We start from the raw sequence: 12375 nt of genomic DNA on the forward strand, positions 1-12375 counted from the left end.
TCCACCATGTTAAAAAATTCCAGCTATTTAGGTACAGACCAAATAGAATTATCTTATTCTACTTAATAAAAAAGCAAATTTGTGAAGACAGTAGTGAAAGAAGAATCCTTGAAATGAGTGAAGGTTAGTGTCTAAGCCATTTTGGGCTGCCGCATCTCATATGCATTTCTTATTTTATTCTGTTAAACTCAACCAATAAGAAGTCAAGTGTGCGTAGTGTCAGTTCTGCAAACGTGACTATAATATATACGAACTACAAACATATAAATGAAAATAAACCGTCTTTTACAGGCTTGGATAGATACAAGAACAAAGGCTCATAAAACAAAGATTATATAATACTTAAAAACATAGTATAATCTGCGGAATGATAAAAGGCAACAACGCTGAGGACTGTATCGAAAACTAAACCAAAAACTGCATAAAAAATACTAAAAACGATTGCATAGCATAAGTCTAGGAATAGTTGAAGTGCCAATCGAAAGTGAATAGGTGTAAGGAAGAGAAATAAAAATTAGGCGAAATGTGATTCAATAACCTGTTGGGCGGACAGGCGCTGCGCCAGGGGCATATAAAGGAAAAGATACATGGCATCAGATTGCCAATCACCCAAAAGTGAGATGAAATCTAAAGTAACACCCGCTTCTAATACAAAGGTAGCACCACCACGTCGGAAGGAATGGGTCCCATACTGAGAAGCAGGAATGCCTAACTCTAAAAATACCTGCTTTATACAAGACATAAATGACTTATAGGTAAAAACGCAGGAGTAGAAAAGTCTCTCTAGCAAAAAACCTGGCTATTAGGTAAGGCTGCCGTGGTAAAAGAAAATGCCTGTTGGACAGCTGTAAAGGGACAAGGAGGAGCCTGGGATAGCCGCCAACAGAACAGTAACTGTACGCTGACCAAGTTGAATGGTTTTGCTCCATCGAACCGTTAATGTAATACCTGTACTAGAATACACAAAGTCTGACCTAGTAAATTGGCGCTTAGGATCAAACGGGGCATCAGAATGAGGAAGTATGTGTGCCTTACAAAACAACCCAGAAAAGGCCACAAGGCAAATTGCCCAAAAGGAGGCATGGAGACTGCAATTTAAATTAAGACGGGACCACATACAAATAAGCAAATCAGGCAAAATAGGCAACTTGGGCTGTGGAGGTTTATTAAGTGTACGTTTAATACCCTTAAGGACTGTTGATAAAGTCCAGTTGTGGGAAAGTGGATTGGGAAAACCCATCTCACGATGCAAGAGACCAACAAAATTGATATACTGACAGACAAAAAAACTATTAGAGGTGGGTACTAGTGACATCGACATCAGATCGCAAAACTTCCAGTAGGTGGCATAATGCAAACGGTAACTACTTTATGTGGATACAGCATAGGTAGCTTGATGGAAAAACAGAACATTTGCCTTAATCCTAGGGTAAGCTGGTCAAACCTAAACAGTAATGGAAAACTTACGCAGTAACACAAAGCAACTGAACAACGACATGTGATGAAGGACCGAAAGCTCAAACAAGGTCTTATTATAGTAGCGAACAAGGTCTTATTATAGTAGCAAAAGCAAGAAGATACCTTAAGTGGATAAATTTTCGCGTGGATTAATTTTCGCGGTTTTCGCGAATTCTGGCCATTTTCAAATTTAGTCCACGCGAAAATTTTAAAGACCCTTGATTCGCGAAATTTAATCCACGCGAAATCTTTAAATTCTCGTCTCGCGAAAATTAGTATACGCGAAAATTTATGCACTTAAGGTATGTAGAAATAGAGGTGACACATGAGTACCAAACATTATTTATTTTCGCAACATGAAATACTTTTAACCGGAAGTTGAATGTTGCTGACAGCCAGAACAATTGCCGGAGAAAGTACATCATTATGGGGTTCTTAGTAGTACCTTTACTAGGCATAGCAACAGCAGCAGTTTTGTTACAAAAAACAAACTTTTTTGTTGCGCTACAAAGGTGCGCACCGAACGGCGGAGAGTAAAACGCAAAGTGCCTCTTTAAAATTTATGTTTGAAGTACTGAGGGACGGGTAGTCTACTAACAGATATGAGCAGAACCAGTCACCTAAAAAGTATGCACCGACTGATGAATGCATGCATCAGTTTTAAGTTCAGTAACAGGACGTTTCTCATGGAAATCACACTTCCCATTAAACTGCTGAAGGAAATCATGCCACCACAACTTGTCTCCGTGGAATTCGAGTGTCAGTCGACAACTTCTTAGGATGCAAGGATAACGTGAGTTCCACTGTATTCAAACAAATACCTAGAAAAACGGAGACATGGAGGAACTACCTAAGAAGGACTAAGTTCACAACCTAAAGAGAGCAAAAAAGAACATAAAGTGTCAAATGCTATCATCCAGATAAACAACTACAGGGAGAAAACCCCTTCTAGTCATCATCTGGCAGACTGTTGAGTGAGGCGATGGAAGATATCTGGCGCACTTTTTCCCCCATAAGGGGGTCTAGTGTCAACCAAATAAGTAAAATGCTTGAGTGCCAAAAAGTGCCATTTTAAGCCTATTGCCGACCAATTAGGAGGGTGTACTGGGACAGATCTGTACGCATGTCGTAAGTCAACGTTAGCCATATAGTAGCCAGGGCGCAACAAGCGAGCAGCATCATCAAGTGTTTGGAATTTTTGCTTCTCAATGTTAATGTAAGAGTTGACACCGAGATCCGGAGGCATCGAACAATCGTGAATGCGGCGGAGGTACTCACAGTCTGCTTTTGGAATTGCGTCAAGCGCGCTAATAATGACAGGCTTAAATGGCCAAATTTTTTAGTTATCTGCAGAAATTTCCTCCTTAAGAATTGTTTCTACTTTGTCAAAAGCATTTCAGCTGGTTTGAGTTCTGCATCCTTTGGAAGGAGCTGGAAACCATTGATAACACCAGATAAAAGAAACTTATTATCTGGGTCATCAGCCAACTCATTATTCCAGAGATTATTGTTAAGTGGAGAAGAAAATTGAGATAGTCAATTGTCTCCTGGCACCCCGTGTGCATGACCAGCATGTAGCTTGGCCACAAACATGGGATTCATTCTTCCTATTACAAACATGGGCAAAACGACAATCTTGCTTAGTGCAACCCTAAAGTCATTTGTAGTTACGGCAAATTTCATGCCCCTCATTGAACCAGAAGAAGGTACAGCCTAACTCGGCATAAGCATCACTTCATGGAGGTGGCTGTTGTCAAAACTCCATGGATAAGTGTGCTGAAGAATCCGATATTCATCGTCATACTTTAATACAGACTGCCAGGTGTATTTACGAGCCAACTCCATGATTTTTATACTATATGAAAGGTAGTCGTGGGAGCCTATTACAAGTTAAAAGTTTGTAGAAAATACGTAAATTGGCAATAGAATATTCTTCAACCGAAGTAGATTCAATTTTTTCCTTCTTTTCACCGACAGACAAAACAAGCTTAGCTTGATAACCAGAGTAATATAATGACTTTTTCCTCTTCCACTAGCCGCAGACAAGACACAAAATCGACAATACGGAGTGGTTCACCTTGGCCGGTGTCAGAAGTTCGGATTGGTCGAAGAAACAGCTCAGAGCTCCGCTGCTCCTGTACCCTAAAAATGGCCGCCAACCCACGTTGTTATTGAGGTGTAGGATTATGGGTACCAGCGCTCCAATCAAAGTGGACATAACGTCACGGACAGACAACATATTTGATCCGAAATGGTTCAGCAAAATAGACGCAGAAGGAGGAATGGCGGATTGGGTGCTAACGTAAATGGCAAAAGATGCTGCTCGTAGATTCCGCAGGGAAGCTTGACGTTCTGCTACCTGACAACGTAGGCGATGTTCTTCGTCACCAATGCTTCCCTAAACAGCTCTTTCCTCTGCCTCCAAGGCAGCCAGCTTGCAACGGACACAATAACGGGCGGTGGATGGCGATTTATTCCTTTCTTCTGTTGATGATGCTGTTGTTGTGATGGTGCGGAGGAGTAGGATGTTGCATAGCGTATGGGCGCGTTGCTGAAGAAGAAGAAATGGTACCTTTGGCCTGGGACTTCTGCCTTTCGTCAGTTGTGCTCAGCTGCTGTTTATCGTTTAGTTGTAAGGGAGAATTGTGCTGTTAGAGGCATTTTCTCTGGAGGAGCACAACCTCTAGCTTATTTCTGAAGACCTAACAGGTTGAGTTCATCATTGCGGTTGCTAGCCACGTGACGTAAAGGGGGTCCAAAGGTATCTGTTGATATCTTTTCCCTGCAATCTTGTGATGGACATCGGAGTCCAGCATGTCTGGAAGTTCGCTTCTTTCTTTCTAGCGCTACTGCTACTTCCTGTGGTGAAAATACTCTTGCACAGCTTTAAAACAAAAAATCAGTTTCACATGTATTGTACCATATTGAGAAGAAGAACTGAAGAGGAATGGGATGAAAAGAGCATGGCCTATATATAGGTAAAACTGCAAACCTAGTGACCAGAAGTTCTTAGAGGTCAGCAGTAGGAGCCAACCAAAACAAATCATCCGCACTGCTGTGTGAGGACTTCAAACTGAATTTAAACTTTCATAAAACTTATGAGGAACTTAAATCGTAAGAAGTGATAAAGCGCTTACGAAAATCGTTCTTTTGATCTTCATACTAATTATCTTTCTTCATTTTAGACGAGGGTGTGGATGGATCAGAGGACCTTTTTTCATCTAGTGAAAGCTGACAATAAGCCACTCCAAAGGGAATTCAAATGTAGTAGTTTTTTGAGAATATACAATTATGTTGATTTTTTGTGTGCTATCGAAGGTAATTCTTGATAGAATTGATATCATTAAGAAGTACTTTGAAGAAAGAAACTTTTGCGGTTTTAATCCAAGTATCTTCCAGCAAAAGTTCCTACCTTTAAAGTAGCTAGATCAGCGTAAACCTGTGACCAAACCTAATTTCGCTAATGTTCGTAAGAATTTGGAATCGCTGACGGTCTACGTTAGCAGATGTTGAGTCCCTGAAATTGAAACTGGAATTTACGTGTAAAACGTCTTTTTCAAAATATACTTTAAAGGAAAAAAACTTTTGCGTTTCGCAGGTGTCGCGGGAAAAAAACATTCGCGAATGGGTAATAAAAGAGAAGATTTAACCGTATGCACACACAGGCCAGTCTGTCTCGTCGCATTTAGGACTAAATATAAATCTTTCCAAACGTAGTCCTGTCCAAGGTATTCTTCCGTATGCACACTTATGCTGTTCTGTTTCGTCATATTTAGGACTGAAAAGAAAAATTCGGAAGTAAATCTTTCCAAACGAAGTCGTGTCTAAGGTATTCTTCCCTATACACACTTAAGGCGGATTTCCACTTCCAAATTCTTTGACGGGAACGGGTATTGGGGAAATGATCACGTGAGCATGCAGAAATGATCATGTCAGCATGCGCAGTTCACTTTTTTTGCTTTCGTACGAAAAATTTCTCCTGTTGTTTGAGGACTGAAAAGAAAAATTCTGAAGCAAATGTTTTAAAGGATAGAGCGGTTTGCAAATGCTCTCCACCTATTCTCAACAACAATTCATGTTATATTCTTTGTTACGTTCGCTGTTGATCCGCTTTTTCTTTCTTTCTTTTACATTTATCATTACGTTTATAAAACCTATACTTCCAGGGTCATGGGGGAGGAAAACGTAAATCCGAGCGGTTTTGTATTACCCCAGCTAGTTCATTCGAACCAGTTTTCCGTCAATACCCAGAGGGTAAAGAGTTCAGCTCACTCTTCTCTGGTAACTTAAAAGAAGCTTAGCAAGGGGGTTTGCTTTCAGCTTGTCTTTGGGTGTAACGACCCCACTTATTACCCCAGTTCAGTAAGGTGCCCAAGTTTACTAACTTTGTCTTCAGGCTTGACAACCCTGCTGTCCTTAGTCAAAATATGTACAGGCTGGTCCTGTCATGACAACCTCCTGTGTAAGGCTGAGTGTTGGGGCCCTGTAACACATGTGGAAAGCTACAGCAAGAGTCACAAGTTCTGGCGCACAGGAGGGTTTTTATTTAATTCTTTTTTATATTATATATTTTTGAGATATACATTTTTTCTATTTGTGTTTGTTCTGTAACCAGTCTGTTTATGTTGTTAGCTCTGTCTTGTGTCGTATTGTTTGTGATTGAAGGATTGTTTTTTCTCTTTAAGATTTTCTCAGAGAATAGTTATAGGTCCAAGTTGAACAGTACTCATGCTTGTAATAAGCAAGAAAGTGTATTCAGCACCTTCTTCTGGGAGCCTAATCCTAATTTTATTTACACCCACCGTCCCTGTAGACAAGATACTTCAGTACAGCTTGCTGTATTGTAAACCCTGTCATCAATTGTTCATGTTGTTTTAGCAATAGGGAAAGAAATGACAAGGTAAATCTGAAATTAAGAGGGATGGAGCCTTCTTTTTTTAATCAGTATTCCAGCTGCATGTTATATTGTCATTTTTATTCACTACCAAAAATGAGCAATTTTTGAACGCCTCTCAAAGTTTTCTAATGTGGCCATATTCCATTGGTGAATAAATAACTGGAGATAAAATCTGAAGTGAGTCTGACTCATCAGTTTAACTGCGTTTTAGAGGACGATTTAATTTTAGATGACGCATATTGATAGTAGTCTTTTGTAAATAACTGAATTGTATATCCTCTTTAATAATATTTATTTGATGTAAGCGTTAAATTGTTCACATATGGATGAGTTTGCAGATGAAAAACCATGTATGCCATTTGTTCGAAAAGTGGAAGTGCATTTGTGGGTATAACCTTGAAATACATGGTGATAAAATCTAGTGTTTTGAAAGAATCCAGATTCACAATTTTCAACGTATTCGCTGAGACTGCAAGCGTGATTGTGGAATAGAACAGATGGAGCGACTTCAGCATGTGTATACAGCGAAGCATTCACATTTTTACGTCCTTCACTGTGGTGAATTACGTGGAAGCCAAAACAGTGTACATGCAATGGACAAAACCAATAAAACGAACGTCATCCCACTCTTCTAGACTTGTGGGAATACTTTATTACACACCTCTGTTGGCACATCATCGTAGTAACACTCTTGGTTCTGCCCTTGTCAATGGTGAACTTTCTAATGGACCGGATTTGTCTGCCGTGATTGGTAAAGTGAAGTGCACGTCCTTATTTCGCAGCGGTATAAGAGTGCTCGATCACAACAAGTGACTCGGGAAGTATGTTATTACTGTGTATGGATTTTACGAATAACGCTAAATACAGTAACAGTTCCAACAAATCGTGTGCTGACGAAATTATGGCATCTATTACTGCTCTTATTATTGCTGTTTATAAGCAAAATCTTACACATGTTACAATAAAAAAGCACCAGAATTAATTTCCGGAACAAACTGAAGATTTAACAGTTGATAAATGAATATATTGTATTCATACAGCTTTAATTGCCTACAAATGTTGCGCTTGGACTTGACCCTTCTCAAGATATACCAACCTTACAATCACAGTTCCCTGACGGAATACCAGGCTTAAATATCAACACTTCTTTTTCCTTGATATCGTCTCGCTTTTCAATACATTCTCTCAATTTTTTATTATATTGATTACTATCGACTACTTGTGTACTTCGCGATCTCTTTCCAAAAGCCCACAATCCAGATGCAACATCGAATACATTTTTCAACTCGAGAAAAAAAATATACTCTCTTCAAAATTTTAACATAAATATGCTTTTATTATCAATAGTCGAAAAAGCCAATGGAAAAATGCCACTGAGGCAGGATAAAAACGCTTCCTTTGAATTTTGATGACGTCAACAAACCTTGTTTTCACGTTGCCTCTATTGTGTAGAGCTGAAACTGCTGATCAATTATTTGGCCTCAAAGTACCATGTTTATATTAAATGCCTTTATCATTTCAGAGTATTTTAACCGTTTTTATGTGAAAACTCCTATTTTTACAAAAATATTTTTTTGGTAATTTTTTATGAAAGTTTGCGATTTTTCTGGTATCGTGATTTTTTTTTACTCTAGTATTATAATCCCATTTAGGCACACATATATATATATACCCTGGGGCCACCAGTCTGAAATTCGATTCTTTTATTTTCGGAATCTGCCAATTTTTTGTGATGTCTTGGTTTCTGTTAACTTTGAGCAAACTTAGAGCGGGGGAAAATTTTTTAGGCGTCTTGATATACTGCTACAATATTGGTCATGTTTTTTCTTTTCTACCTCCTCATTAAATTTGAAAAACATGCCATACTTTATTCGCAGCTTATCTTTAATATTTGGGTGTAATGTTTTCCTTACAAACTGGGCATTTTAAAGTGCCTCCCCTTCCACATTTTTAATTAAGCAACGTAAACGTGTCAAACAGTTCTCTTTTACATTGTACACCTAATATTTTAATAGCTACAGCTATAACCCTCCAAAAAATATGTTGAGACAACTCCCGAAGTATGTCAAAATAAGGGTTCCCCATCCCCTCCCCCCTGTATCAATGTTGCCTTACTAGAGACTCGCTCAGCACAGGCAGCTACTACCCTCAACCTTGAATTGTGGTGAGGGGGACGAAAATTTGCAAAAAAAATCAGTTTTTCTCATAATTTTTGAGGGGGCTTGTAGCTATATCAATTTATATTCGGCTCTATTTTATTTGAACCTGCAATATAATGTCGTTTGCCTTTTTTTCTTTGAAGTAGGCAATATCTTGTCATAGCCCTTTGGCTAATAATACTGGCTACCTTACAGTAGTAGCTATATTTTACATTGGCAATTACTTTTTACTGTGTATGTATTATAGCTATAGCTACTGTTAAATAAACTTACACTTTCTCAACACATCTCTTTTCTCTTCAGTATAGTCTAAGAACAAGCTGGCTAGTTACTAAACGTTAAAGAGATCAGCTTCCACATATTTGGATGACCTGATGCTGTCTACGTTAGGTAGATATAAGTATCGTATGTAGAGCTTTGAGTAAAATGTAAATATTTAACTTCAGGTTGTCAAGAAGAATTGATAGCTGAATTAACAAGAGCGATAAATTCATTCGGTAAGGAAAGGAATAAAGAAAAAAGTCAAATATCAGTATAGTTGAATATAAAAGAAATAACTTGGGGAACGTGTTTATCTTAAAAAGAAAAAAAAGGAATGTACCTGGTCCAAGTATAGGTAAGGGGAGAATCTTTACCAAACGTACCATTGGTATTGACTATATAACGCTGAAAGGTTTTGACATACATACAGACTACCTTAACGCCAAGGTTTAAAAAAAGAAACTGTGGATTATTGTATTGTTCTTTCAAGGTTTGAAATTTTATTTATGCACAACAATGTCTTAATGTATGAAAGGTTAACATACATAGCTACATTCTGACGTATAGCTGATAAGTGTGGCAAGTCCGTTAGAGACAACACCTCAAGAAAAGCAACATGTACATAACTACCATTATGCCTAAATAATGCCTTTTTGACAATGAATTCTATAACTTATTATCATATTCAGTTACTGATAAATCACAATGGCAAACAGATGATGACACGAATACTGCTGATAATAATAACGATGAACGTTATTCTCCATCAACAACTATAATAATACAGAGACTGTGTCTGTCCGTAACAGGCAAAGTGGATATCGTCATTTTCCTTTGATGTCGCCGAAAAACTTATGTCTAATATGTTAAACTAGTCGTTAGCCCGTGGAAAATCCACGGGTTCGCCCGTCCTTTTTATACCGCATTGCGTGCTTCTCGCTATTGTGCAGCTAAGCTACCATTTTGTGTAACAGACAGACAGACAGATGTAGACGGGTATTATAATATAGATTACGTTGCGAGGCGACGTCAATAACACTACTTTAACGTCAGTATCCTATATTAAATTAATGAAGCCAACTAGGGTAACTAGGGATCACCTGGGACCAATTTGGGTAAGTTTCCCAAACCTGGGTCCCCAAATCCGTTTCGGAATGGACAGGTTGATGACGTCATCAAAAAACATTCAAACCTTAATTTCTCTGCAACCGTTTGTCAAAAGTACACGATCCTATACATTTTCATAAACAGCGTTTCAAGATCTATACGATAAAGGCAACAGGTAGACAAACTTCTAAGAAAACATTTTAAGGCTTTGACAGGCCATCAGTCAGTGGTTTCAGCTCTACACATTAGAGGCAACGAGGAAACAAGATCTGAATTATTTTTTTCGTGAATGGGTTGCTGACGTCATCAAAATTCAAATAAGCCCACTTTTCATTTTTATCCTGCCTTAGTGGATTTTTCGACGGGCCTTATCGACTAGTCTACCAATAAAAGAGGTTACATCAATTACATGCTAAACTAATTATTTGAATAATTGTTTAGTTTGCCATTACAGTTCATAAATTATTATATACTACAATGGACTGGAGGAGGCTTATAAAAATTCTCAGTTTCAGAGTGAGTGTTGGTCTGGGGTATGTATTACTGACCTTTTACAGAAATATATTATATTTTACATCAAGTAATGCATCATTTTAGATTTCAACGATATTTTTTCAGAATGTGTAACATTGTTAACTAGTGCGTTCGGAGAGAAAAATCAGAAAAATAAAAAAAAAGATACAGACATGGGATGTCCACATGGCAGCCTCCAGTGCTAGATGGCAACAAAGCAGATCATTCATTACAGATGTTGTACTAAACTCTCAGATTATTAATACCATGTGTGACATTTGTCATTTTAAAAAGGCTATCCTCAAATGTAAACAATGTTTTCATCATTTTTCTGCTAATTGTGATGTTCTTCTATACATGCATCTTATGCACTACACGATAGAATTTCATTTGTTGATGGATATGAATCACCATTGTTACCAACAGAAATGATTCCTTAAATGTGTACTGGTCGAGTTTATCATTGTGCCTTTACTTTGTAATTTTCATTCTAATGGTATATAAGATGTGGATTAAGTGGATTAAGGACATGTTTAAAACTTCTGGAGAAAAGACTGAAAGTTTTTAGTTTCTTATCACGTTGTGTTAATATTTCAAAAGATCAACTTCCAGAGAGTAAGTTTTATTCACGTTCATGTATATTAAAACTGGTAGCGACTTCTGAAAGCACGTTGAACATTTAAAACTACTTGACCACGATCTTAAAAATTTGTTGATGTATGGATTAATAACTGCTTATTAGGTGATTAAAATTTTCTAACACAGATCGAGAAGGAGCTATATAAGGGGTTTTCATTTCTATCTTTCTTGTTTCCGTGACTTTACATTCACAAAGATTACCCCACTGTCTTTAGGATAGTCCTGACCGACGGTTGGTCCGAAGCAAATGGCTGGTCAAAAGCGACAACTACCTGTGTAAGGCTGAGTGTTGGGATCGCGTAACACATGTGAAAAGCTACTGCCATGTTCACAAGTCCTGGCGCTCGGGTGGTTGTCTGCCACATTTACAGTTTTATATTTATTTATTTTTATAGTAGATTCTTTGTTGTATTGTTGTCGTAATGTCTGTCTTCTGTTTTCACGTTGTCTGTTTTTGTGCAACGATCGTTAGTTGTACGTATTATATTATTTAGAGAGGTTTTTTTGGTTCAATTACCTTGAATCTACAGACTATCCTTGAAAAAAGAGGGACTTGCGCTGCGCTTTGATCTACAATTTTAACTTCAAGGGTGTTTAGACCAGTTCCATTATCACAGCTTGCTGTCTAGTTATCTCATAATTATTTATAACCTAGGTAATGTCTGCTTCAAATAAACGAAAAATTCTAGTCCTTCCAGAAGAGTTGAAACGTTGATATGATAAGGTAAGGATTTAAGTTTTTTGAAAGAATAACACATATTTTATATATAATAATAGTAATATATAATCCTAGCTTTCACAGAATGAAGAATGTATTAAAATTTACAAAGAAAATTTTTAAACCAGTGTAAAATTTTAAGTATCAAAGATATGAATAATAAACTACCATACAGCCGTCCTAAGAAAATAAATATTTAAGTATTGTGGCAGGCAAAGGTTTCAACATTTTGGACGAATGTACAGCACGGTCTATTTACTTTCTTGTTCCACCTGGTAGAAATGCCCACAAATGACACCTAGTGAGGTACGACAGACAAGTAATGTCACAAAAGTTCGTACTTTGGTTGAGCAAGTTATTGGTCAGTTAAAAACATTTCAATTATTTATGAGCTCCCTATTTCCTTAATTTCTCACGCGAGTGATATTTTAATAATATATAGTGGTATTTGCAGCTTATTGGAACCTATTTTTAAGGATGATAATATAAGTTACTCTAGCTCTATATTAAACTTTTCATTTTTGAAATTTCAAATATATTTTCTCTATTTTGTTCTTCACCATTTAGGCTGACTGGAACAATTTTTTGTATTTTGGTCAGATTTTCTCCGGAAAACACAGATG

This window comes from Hydractinia symbiolongicarpus, chromosome 2, assembly GCF_029227915.1.
Source record: "Hydractinia symbiolongicarpus strain clone_291-10 chromosome 2, HSymV2.1, whole genome shotgun sequence".
Classification (NCBI taxonomy): Eukaryota; Metazoa; Cnidaria; class Hydrozoa; order Anthoathecata; family Hydractiniidae; genus Hydractinia; species Hydractinia symbiolongicarpus.